Source organism: Coptis chinensis, chromosome 2 (assembly GCF_015680905.1).
Source record: "Coptis chinensis isolate HL-2020 chromosome 2, ASM1568090v1, whole genome shotgun sequence".
In the NCBI taxonomy this organism is placed as follows: Eukaryota; Viridiplantae; Streptophyta; class Magnoliopsida; order Ranunculales; family Ranunculaceae; genus Coptis; species Coptis chinensis.
This window is the reverse complement of record NC_141457.1, coordinates 37988859-37999258: the sequence shown is the minus strand read 5'-3', so window position 1 is coordinate 37999258 and position 10400 is coordinate 37988859. Positions and strand designations below refer to the sequence as shown.

Genomic DNA, 10400 nt, shown 5'->3' with positions numbered 1-10400 from the left:
TTGTCTTGACATTTATGTGAGGACCTACTTAAGGACGCTATTCCAAAGTTTCAAAAATGGACCTATTAGTGCATTTCATAGTATTACTCATTGTATATATGTTTATTCGTAGATGATTGATTATTATGCATATATTAGCTTAGGTTTCGACTTGATTATTCTGTATTCATTGCTAGTGAGATGGATAGATAATTGAGACATAAATAAGGAAACAATAGTTATATTTCTTAGTCGTTGTAGTATAGATGAAGTTTGTGAGTACCTTCACTGGAAAACTCTCACGAGGCTATTGTAGGAACCGTTATTTCAGAATGCAAATTTCTACAAACCGCGAAAACCAACGCGTAGCGGAATTAATGGGGTTCACGGTTCCTACCAATAGATTGGACGTTGTGTGGGCAACGATCTACCAACCCCCTTCTTTCTCTGAAAGCTAGAACCGATTTTGGATCTATCTTTCCTTGCTTCTCTTTTCAATCCAGTGAATCATAATTTCGGCCAGCAGAGAAAAGATTCTATTTATAGGCTACAACAGGGACCATGAGGAGAAATTAGGATTGGGCCTCCTGATGGGCTTAGGCTTCCCATGTTCGCCCAGAACACACTGCCCAAGTCTGTCAACAAATGACTTATTCCACTAAAGGCCATTGTTGCACTACCGCCCTAATCCCAAATTACGTGTCAGCATTTATGGGCTCCATATTATATGCTCGTTGATATTCCTGTGTTTAAGATATCGAATGTCCGTTGATTAAGTCAAGTTACTGACAACTACATTAATCAACTTCTTATGTCCTTGAGTAGTACTACTCAATCTCATTGTCATGTCGGAATAAATCCACCTGCAGGGTTTATATGACAATCTTTTTGAGCTCCTCAAGGGGACATCATCAACCCGACTTCCTGCGGGTCATGAATTCCTTCTATAATCAACAACACACCTTACATACAATATCATTATCCAATCCATCGAGTTTGTTAATTCATAAATGAATCTCACTCATTGATGATTTAAAGCAATGTACAATGCACATAAGTGCCCGTTATTATATCTAGATTAAGAGGACAAACATCCATAATAATAGAGGCGTTTGTTCTCTTATATAATTAGTATAAAGAGAAACAACCTCACTTGGTCCTGTTCAATACACACAAAGTGTACTAGTGTAATCATATAGTCAAAATAGACTAATACAAGATTATACTACAACCGTACCAATGGTTTGTCCAAATCCATCTAGGTTGTAAACGATTACTTATACTTTATAAGGTACTGATGATATGATCTTCTGTGTGTTCACACCATATCATCTATAACATAAAGTATTAGACACATGCATATAACTAATAACATATATAATAAGCATAACATTTGCCCATATGATTCTCATTCAAAATATAAAGAATTAGAGTTAATACAAAAGTAATGCTTTTAGTATATAACCCTATCAGCTATAACTCGTCCACTAGGGAATTCCTAGTGGTTTAAGGCCTTGTTGCATATGGTCAATGCAATTGCACTCGGCGAAATGAGATTAGTTAGAACTCAATTTTTGGTCACTTATTCTAATTTCTCATATTTGCTTGAGGACAATCAAAATGCTGTTTGGGGGTGGTTTGATAAGAACCCAAAACTGTAGTTTTAACCCCTTAACAATAATACTTTTAGACCAATTATGCAAGTAATAAATAAGAGTTAATGCTGATTACGTGCTTTTATGTATTTCAGGCATTGGAGTCAATTATGTGCAGAAATGTCTCACTTTTGCAAGATAAAGGAGCAAGGGTTGGTTGCTAAGAAGTTCTGTGATTAGAGACCAAAGCCCGATCAAAGCTGAAAAGTAAAAGTCAGCAGAACTTTCGAAGACCGTATCTTTGGACTCAGACCTCAAAATTGGGCCTACTTTATGTCAAAATGACTGTCTTGGAAATAGCTTTCCAATGGTCTAAGCCTGGACCCAATCAAGGAGCAGAAGTGGACGAAAAGGCTATTGAAATCAAATCTAGCAGAAAAGGCCTCTGTGGACTGAAGAAATTGGGTTTTGGCTCGATTTTCCGGCCCAAAACATGGCTCCAGGCCCATGCACGAAATTGGGGATCTCTTTCTCTTCTTGAAAGGAGGAAAGGAGGAGACAATAAGCTAGACCTATATTAGAAAATAAATTAGCTTAGACTCCATTAATTAGCTTTATTACCTTGTTTTGAATTTAGTTTTGAATCAGTATTTTTATTATTCATTAGATCAATAAAGTTAGTTAGTTATTCATAAATCTAGTTTCATTTCATTAAATCATTTTAGCTTCAATTCATAGATTTAGTTAATTATCATTACTAGTTTCAATTCAATCTTGCATGATTAGATTTCCATTTTAAATCAAATAAGTAAATTTATAATCTTTTTTATCATGTCTTGTTATGATTTATATATTAATGATAACATAATGATTCAAGGCTAAAACCTCCATTAGAGGGGTTTGAAGAAGCCTTGATGAAGCTTGGTTTTTTTAGCGTAGAATAATTCGTGATATTCCATTCCATTCTAGAAAACAATTAGTTCACCATGAGAATGGGTTTGATTGTTTCACATGCTAGTTGTTAGTTAATAGAGATTACCATGAACAATTAGGGATTAGGAATACCAAATTGCTATGTGAAGGCATTTCAATTCAGATTACGACAATTCTTCGTTAGTAAATTAAGTCGAGTTAAGGTGGAATCAAATCCCCCTAATTCCTCCTCATATCATCAAATTAGTAATTCCGTAGTTCGAATTATCGTATCTTGTTTAGTACAATTTCCATCGTAGTATAATTTCCATCGTTACTCTCATTGATTTTTGATAGACTGATAATCGTAGTTAACTTAGATTTCTAAAAAACTAGGAGTGGAACGAATCTTCTATTCCAACTATATTGCAATAGCATTGAGAGTAGAAAACTTTGATAACATTAAGCGTAAAATAGTTTTAGTTTTACTTGCGTTTGAGTTTAATCGCTTATTCGTAGGTAAAATTATCATTTTACCTTTTATCACGCCCCCAGGTGTAATAGAGCAGTTGTTATGAAGTAATCACCCAAGGTGCATTATACAGTAGGACGATCAGGGTCCTTGTACTTAATAATTCCGTTATGTTCAGATAAAGAGGGATATTGTTCAGTTAAGAAGGCTTCATTGGGTATGTTGGTTTTCCTCTTCTCGGTGCACAACTCTTTTAGAAACTTAGCGTGTCTAGGTAGACCTTTTATAGCATCTAGAAAAGATAGGTTTATAGTTAGATTTTAAACACTTCCCTAATCTCATCAAAATTCTCGTACTTTTTAGACACAACTAGTCTTTGGGGATATGGTGGTTTATATCTATATTTAGCATAAGGTTCAAAAGTATTATTAGTATTTGCTTTATCTTTAGCCGTTTTCCATCTAGGTTTCCATATTGGAACTTCTATAGGTGTAGGATCATCAATTTCTATGGTGGTATTTAGTAAGGTTGTACCTCTTGGTTGTGGTTGGACTGGAACTTCTACAGTTATGGGGTCTTTAGTTTCTATGACAGTATTCAGTATGGTTTCATTGTCAGCTTCCATTTGCGAGCAATCTTTAGGCATAGTTACTTTATTATCAACTACTCTACCTGAACGAAGGGTAGTGATTGCCTGTATGTCCCCTTGGTTTATATCACCATTACAGTGAATACTGTTTATTTCGAAGGCGGTGTTTGTTGACTTAGGATTAGGCACTGCTTGACCTGGAAACATGTATGTTTGGTTATTATTTTGGTTAGGAGACATGTCAATAACCTTTTGGCACAAAGACTGCATCATTTGCATCGTTTGTTGCATCATCTTAGAGTTATGATCATGTTGATCTTTCATCAAGTTGGAGTTTTGTTGCATAATTTGCTTTTATTTTTCCAACAAGGTCACTACTACTTAGTTTGTAGATGGTTGAACTGGAATTAAGGCTTGTTGAGCATTCATGTCGTGATATTGATATTTCTGGGTCATGGGCACTAAACCTTTATTCTGGTCACCTAAGTTTCCTTGTCCTTGAGGTTGAGTTAACTAGTTGAAGTGTGATGGTTGTGGTTGTGGTTGTGCATAGACAAGAGGACAATAGAAGTCGGAATGCTTAAGACTAAAATAGATATTACAACGAGTAGAGTTAATGTTCATGACTAGAGTGGGTTGTTGTTGAATAGAGAGGGCATCTACCTTTTTAGTGAGGGCATCAATAAGAGGTTTAAGCTCCGGATCAGGTTTAACCTCAAAAGAAGAAGAAGTGGAGCGGGAAGAGTCGTTACCTCCCCAATTGTTGTTCCTCTTAGAGTGATCTTCTAAGAATTTATAAGCCTCCAAGGCTCCTTTACTAAGAAAACTACCCCCATTCATGATATCTAGAACCTCTTTATGATAATGTGAAAGCCCCTTGAAGAAGGAACGAACAAGCATGTCTTTCGCAAGATTATGATGCGGGCATTCAATGAGAAGATCAGTGAAACAATTCCAAGCCTTTGAAAAGGATTCATGAGGATTCTGGCGGAAGAAATGAATCCTTTGAAGCATTTCATCTGTCTTCAGTGGTGGGTAAAACTGTTCCATGAATAATTGAACAAGATTAGCCCATGAGTCCACAGAGTTTGGCGTTTGGGCAGTTAACCAAGACGCCGCCTTGTTGGCTAGGGTGAATGGAAACACCCTAAGTTTAACTTGATCCGGACTTACGCTAGGATGATGGAATGTATAGTGAGAACTTGTTATATCCTATACATGTGTTGATAAGGCTTCTCGTGGTCTAAACCATGGAAAATCGGTAACAAGTTAAATATATTCGGGGGAATTCGAAAATCCCCCACTAGGTCTGCAAGAACTATGCACGACTTAGGGCCATCATTTAGTGATTTATAAAAATCAGAGAGAGGAGTATCTGGTTATTTAGCCATTGATGCAGGTGTAGTATGTGAAAATCTAGATAGGCGTGTGGTATTGCATTTATAAAAAACAAGCCTAATTATACTAGAATTAAAACTCCTCTGACAGTAACGAAAATATGAGAAACAAGAATGATAAATTAATGAAGTATCTATGCGTAAACACAAATAATCAATCAACGTGCTTAGATCAATATTCCTACTCTCAAATAATAATGAAGTAATATAAAGAGTACGGATTCGTTCCACTCCTAAACTACCAAGACATAAAAGAAATTCAAGTAATTTAAATACAAAGAAACAATGGTGAGAGTAATATTATGTTGGAAGATTTCTATTCTACGATTATACTACGGATTCAAATAAATCTAAATTAACTAAACTAATAGAAATAGGGTTTTGATGGAAGAGAAAGTTATAGAGAAGAGTAATAAATCCACCTAATGATTAGTTACAAGCAAGAATAGAATATTTCATTGAAAAATGATCATCTTTAGGTTTTCACACAATGATCCAACCTAAAGCTTCAAACTTTATCATCCCTAGCAACAACCTACATCTCTATAGTCATTATTACTAGCATGTATGATTATTACAACCAAATTCTCTCAACTTAATTATAATAATCTTTAGTTTAATTTACTATATGCTTATTTTGGAAGTCATACAATAAACTAAACTCATTGAAATATATACACAATTAAATAATTCTACTAAGCAATATATTCCTCATTAAGCTTCATAATCACTCCCTCTAATGGGGGAATTAGCCTAATATCATTGGATTAATTAAACTAAAATAATGAAAGGAAGACATAATGTAAAGAAGAAGTAATTAAATTGAGTAAACTAAAGTTTTTATTAAAAGATTCTAATGGAGGCTACAAACTAAACTCTTAAACTAAAACTAAAAAAGAGAGAGAGAGAGAGAGAGAGAGAGAGAGAGAGAGCCCTAATTTATTCTAACTAATTGAAGGGAGAAGGAGAGTTTAGGGTTCTTATTCTCTTATATAATGATACAAAATTGTGCATGGGTTTTTAGGTTAGGTTATGGACCCATAAATCAAGTCCATAACCCAATTGGTTGAATCCAAGACTTCCAATTCTGGTCATATTAATATAGCACGTATTTTCACCAACTTATGCTACTTTGATTGAGCCAAGGCCTAGACCATTGGAAAGAGCTTTTTGAGCCGGTCATTTTGATATAAAATGGGCCCAAATCTGAGGCCTGAGTCCAAAGATATGGCCTTTTGAAGTTCTGTTGACTTTTCTTCATCTCTCTAATCCAGTTTGACTTTTACTTAACAATGTTGACTTGGGCTTTTTAAGGGGTTTTTCTCCATTAAACTTGGGCTTTCTTTATGGAACTTCTCTAGCAATCACTTTAGCTCATTTTAGGGCCTAATTAGTAATGAATTGACATTTATTCAACTCCGAAGCCTAAAATACTCAAAAGCACGTAATTAGTGATAAACCTATATTATTAATAACATAATTGGCTAAATAGAAATACTATTAAAGAGGTTAAACTATAGTTTTGGGATCTTATCATTCATCCAAATATCAAGGATTCTGAACGCTACCGATTATGCAAAACTATTGACTGTGAGAAGCTATCATAGGAGGCCTGCAGCCATGCAGCTCAAAATGAAAGGTTACCTGTGCAGATGGTTGTTCAAGTGCTGTATTTTGAGCAAATCATGCTTAGGAATGCAATGAATGCAAATCAGTTATTCTTTGGTTCAATGAACAGCCAATTCCAACAACGTTCAAGCAGCGGTGCAGGCAGTGGAGCCATCTCCCTAAGAGATAACTATGCTTAAGTGAGAAGAGAGAACCGAGAGCTGAAGCTCGAAGTTGCTAGAATGAGAATGAGGTTAACTGACCTAGAGAAGGATCATGTATCTATGAAGTAGGATCTTGTTAGGTCAAACCCTATGAACAACCACTACCTAAACATCTTGGGATGTTATCTAATGCACATCACCTTATTAATGTTGAGTATAGCTTGTATTGGTCAAATATGATAGTGTACTCACCCCGCCAAACATGACCTATAAGTTTGAATTACTGGTTTTTTACTATGTTAGCTCTTCTTTTCTATTTTGTACTCTAGAAAGAGGCTCACATCAGTTTATAAGCAACTCAAAAAGAAAAAAAAAATTACTTCTGAGTCACTCAAAAAACATTGGAAAGAGGCTTACTAGTGTAGATGGTGCCAAACCATCCTACAAACTAAGTGATACTTTGCCAGCTAAGCAGTCTTCTGGCACCTTTATACTGCCTCTATATTGTAACCTTATTATTACTATTAATATAACATTCACACTATACTAGGAAGTATACTAGACTGAAACGTACTATTCTCTCTGCAACTTCCTTGGCGACATCATTTCCATAGTTACCATCTTTGCCTTGGAGGGAAAGTTGCCACCCATAAGACCTGTCCTTTCCAATAAATGATGCACCCTTCTCTTGTCTCTGTTTTGAAGTATATAGCACATCAAATAATAACAAATTAGAGGAATGCTATATTACATATCAAATAACAAATTAGAGGAATGCTATATACATTTACTTACCTTTTTCTCCACGCGATTAGCAATACTCATCCTGCCTGTTCGGTGGTTAAACTTCTTTTGCTTTCACCGCGTAGATTTCACTTGGCTAAGATTCTTACAAATTAAAAAAGAAAGAAAAAAACGTGCTATGTACTAGAGCTATGTAAACCATTTCTTGAGATAATAATTTAGGTGGAAGTAGTTTTGAATGAGAAAAGCATTCCTATAGACCCTTAAAGTGATTAACTCAATAAGATAACTCCTACGTCTATAGGAACAATTACTAAATGGCTATACAAGGTATCATTCGAATGTGTTGCTGTGAACATGTAAATCATTATGCTACGAACAAGGCATTTATTATGAGAAAACCACAACCTTATGAGTGAGCTTTATCCGAAGCAAGTATTAGCCTAATTATCTTAACTGACTATTAATTCACAAATTTCCTTTAACCAATAAAGAAAGAAAGCTTCACAAATGAACAGACAGGGTAGGCAGTACCACAGCGGTCAGATGAGCTCATATGCCCACTCTAATTTTTTTTTAAAGGCTGTAAATCTGTACCACTAACAAAAATCTCCTCCAATCATCCTTCTCAGAAGAATTTAATTCAAAAAATTTGAAAGAAAGTATGACATATGTATATATAAACATTTTGTAAAGTAAATCAGGTGCCGACCTGATTGCTTTCACTGTAGATGTGGATCACATTCACATTCTCAAACTACCTTAGTACCTATAGCTGCTACTGTGTTTGAACAATACATTTCCGACCTCCTGATGTTAACTGCTCTTAGAGAGTTAGTTCTCACTTCTAGCTTCTACTGCATCCTTAAGGCCTTCTTCTATAGCCTCCAGTTATTAATATATAACAGAGTTGTTGCTTAATTGCTTGAGCTGCTTGTGAAAGCCTTTGTTACATCTCCTTGGGATACCTCATATCCATAGCCAGCTATCCTCCATAATAGATCCATCATCCAGGACTCTGCCGTTATTGGTACCACTGGGGATTTTTTTTTTTTTCTTTTTCTTTTTTGTTTTATAGTAGTTATATTCAACCCTAGTTTCTGAGAAAGTGTTCTTACCTCATATGTATATCTATAGTTTAAGGTAGGCATTACTGCATGTACAATTTCATAGATTGGAGAAGTTTAAGTTGAGCTTCAGAAGGTTAAGGCATGGTAACCGGTAACCCTCTACCACTAAAATACAAACTCCCACATAATTCTAATCATCTAGACATAGATTTAGTTATTAGAAATTTAGACGAATATCATTTTGTCACATTCTCGCACACAATTTCAGTCGCGCAGCCCTTGAACTCTGTAAGCATGATTAAACAATGGAAACCCTGAGACACTATTTTGACCTCATTCACATCTCTACACTTTCACAAGGCACACATTACATTTACATGTCTTACTTTATATCCTATCGAACATTCGAATTAAGTATGTAGAGAAACTCTGACAAGGAATACAAAGGGCAGCAGCAGCAATGAAGACGAACCGAAACCAAATGACAAATCTAAAGTAGAACCAAATGTCAAATGACAAATCGATCTTGATCAACCAATGACTTCAAAACAACAAGCTAACTGGTCTCCCTACAACAACAACGGCGGAATGTGTGTTGCAATTGCTAGATCAAATTACTGTGTGATTGCAGCAGATATGCGATTGTCTACTGGTTATAGTATTCTCACTCGTGATTACTCTAAACTTCACAAGCTAGCTGATAAATCTATTCTGGCTTCCTCTAGATTTCAAGCTGATATAAAAGCTCTCCAGAAACATTTGTCTACGAAGCACTTAATCTATCAACATCAACACAACAAGCAGATGAGCTACCCTGTAATGGCTTAACTTCTCTCCAATACCCTTTACTATAAGCGTTTCTTTCCTTACTATGCTTTCAATGTCCTGGGTGGCCTTGACAATGAAGGAAAGGGTTGTGTGTTTACATATGATGCAGTTGGATCCTACGAGAGGGTTGGATATAGTTCTCAGGGATCTGGCTCTACGCTTATTACGCCTGTCTTGGACAACCAATTGAAGTCTCCTAGTCCTCTCTTAATCCCCCGGGGGACATTTGTTACTCCATTGTCAGAGACGGAAGCTGTTGATTTGGTAAAAGATGTTTTCACATCTGCCCCTGAAAGAGATATATACACTGGAGACAGGGTAGAGATTACAATTGTTAATGCAGCTAGAATTCGACAGGAATATGCTGAACTGCGAAAAGAGTGATATCTGTTATGATGGCGATTTTAGGAAGAAAGAAATGTACTAAGAAGACATTGAAGGGGTTCTTTTGACGATTTTATCAATCATTACTTGCTGCTTTTAGTTTTCAAAGAATGAAAAGTTCAGTGAACTCGTATCCCTTTTGAGTCAAATCTGTGACAGATTCTGTTTATGAAAGCACCAAGGATGACTGCCTTGAAACTACAGAAACTGTTATATGCAAATCCTAGATCTTTAATTTTTTAAAAAAAAAGAGAGAGACAGATAAAGCGAGACTTTTACTGTTGCAGTATGGAGATAACAGGTTTAAACACTTATTCATGCTAACTGATAACTCGGAAGGGGAGACTGCAACAGCTAAGGATGACATGCAACCAAGAACAGATGATGCAAGGTAATCCACCTAGAATCTTACAAGATAAATTCTCGCAAGCTATCTTGTATGACAAACCCTACTGGAATCTCAAAAAAAAGGAAACCACAAATCAACAAAATCCACTCAAACTAAACTTGGCTTTCTGCCACAAGTCTAACTTCCCCAGGCACAACCTCTTTGCTTGGAATCCACCAGTACATGGATACTAGCCTCTTTAGGACTTTCAAGAAACTAAGACAGGAAAACAATAGCTTGCATGCATGTACAAACAAAAGCAAAATAAAA

General features: G+C 35.7%; 1 pseudogene; it reads left to right on the top strand.

Annotated features, from left to right (window-relative positions):
- Positions 1-9039: 9039 nt before the first annotated feature.
- On the top strand, positions 9040-9963 carry LOC147515953 (proteasome subunit beta type-1 pseudogene; annotated as a pseudogene).
- Positions 9964-10400: the final 437 nt, after the last annotated feature.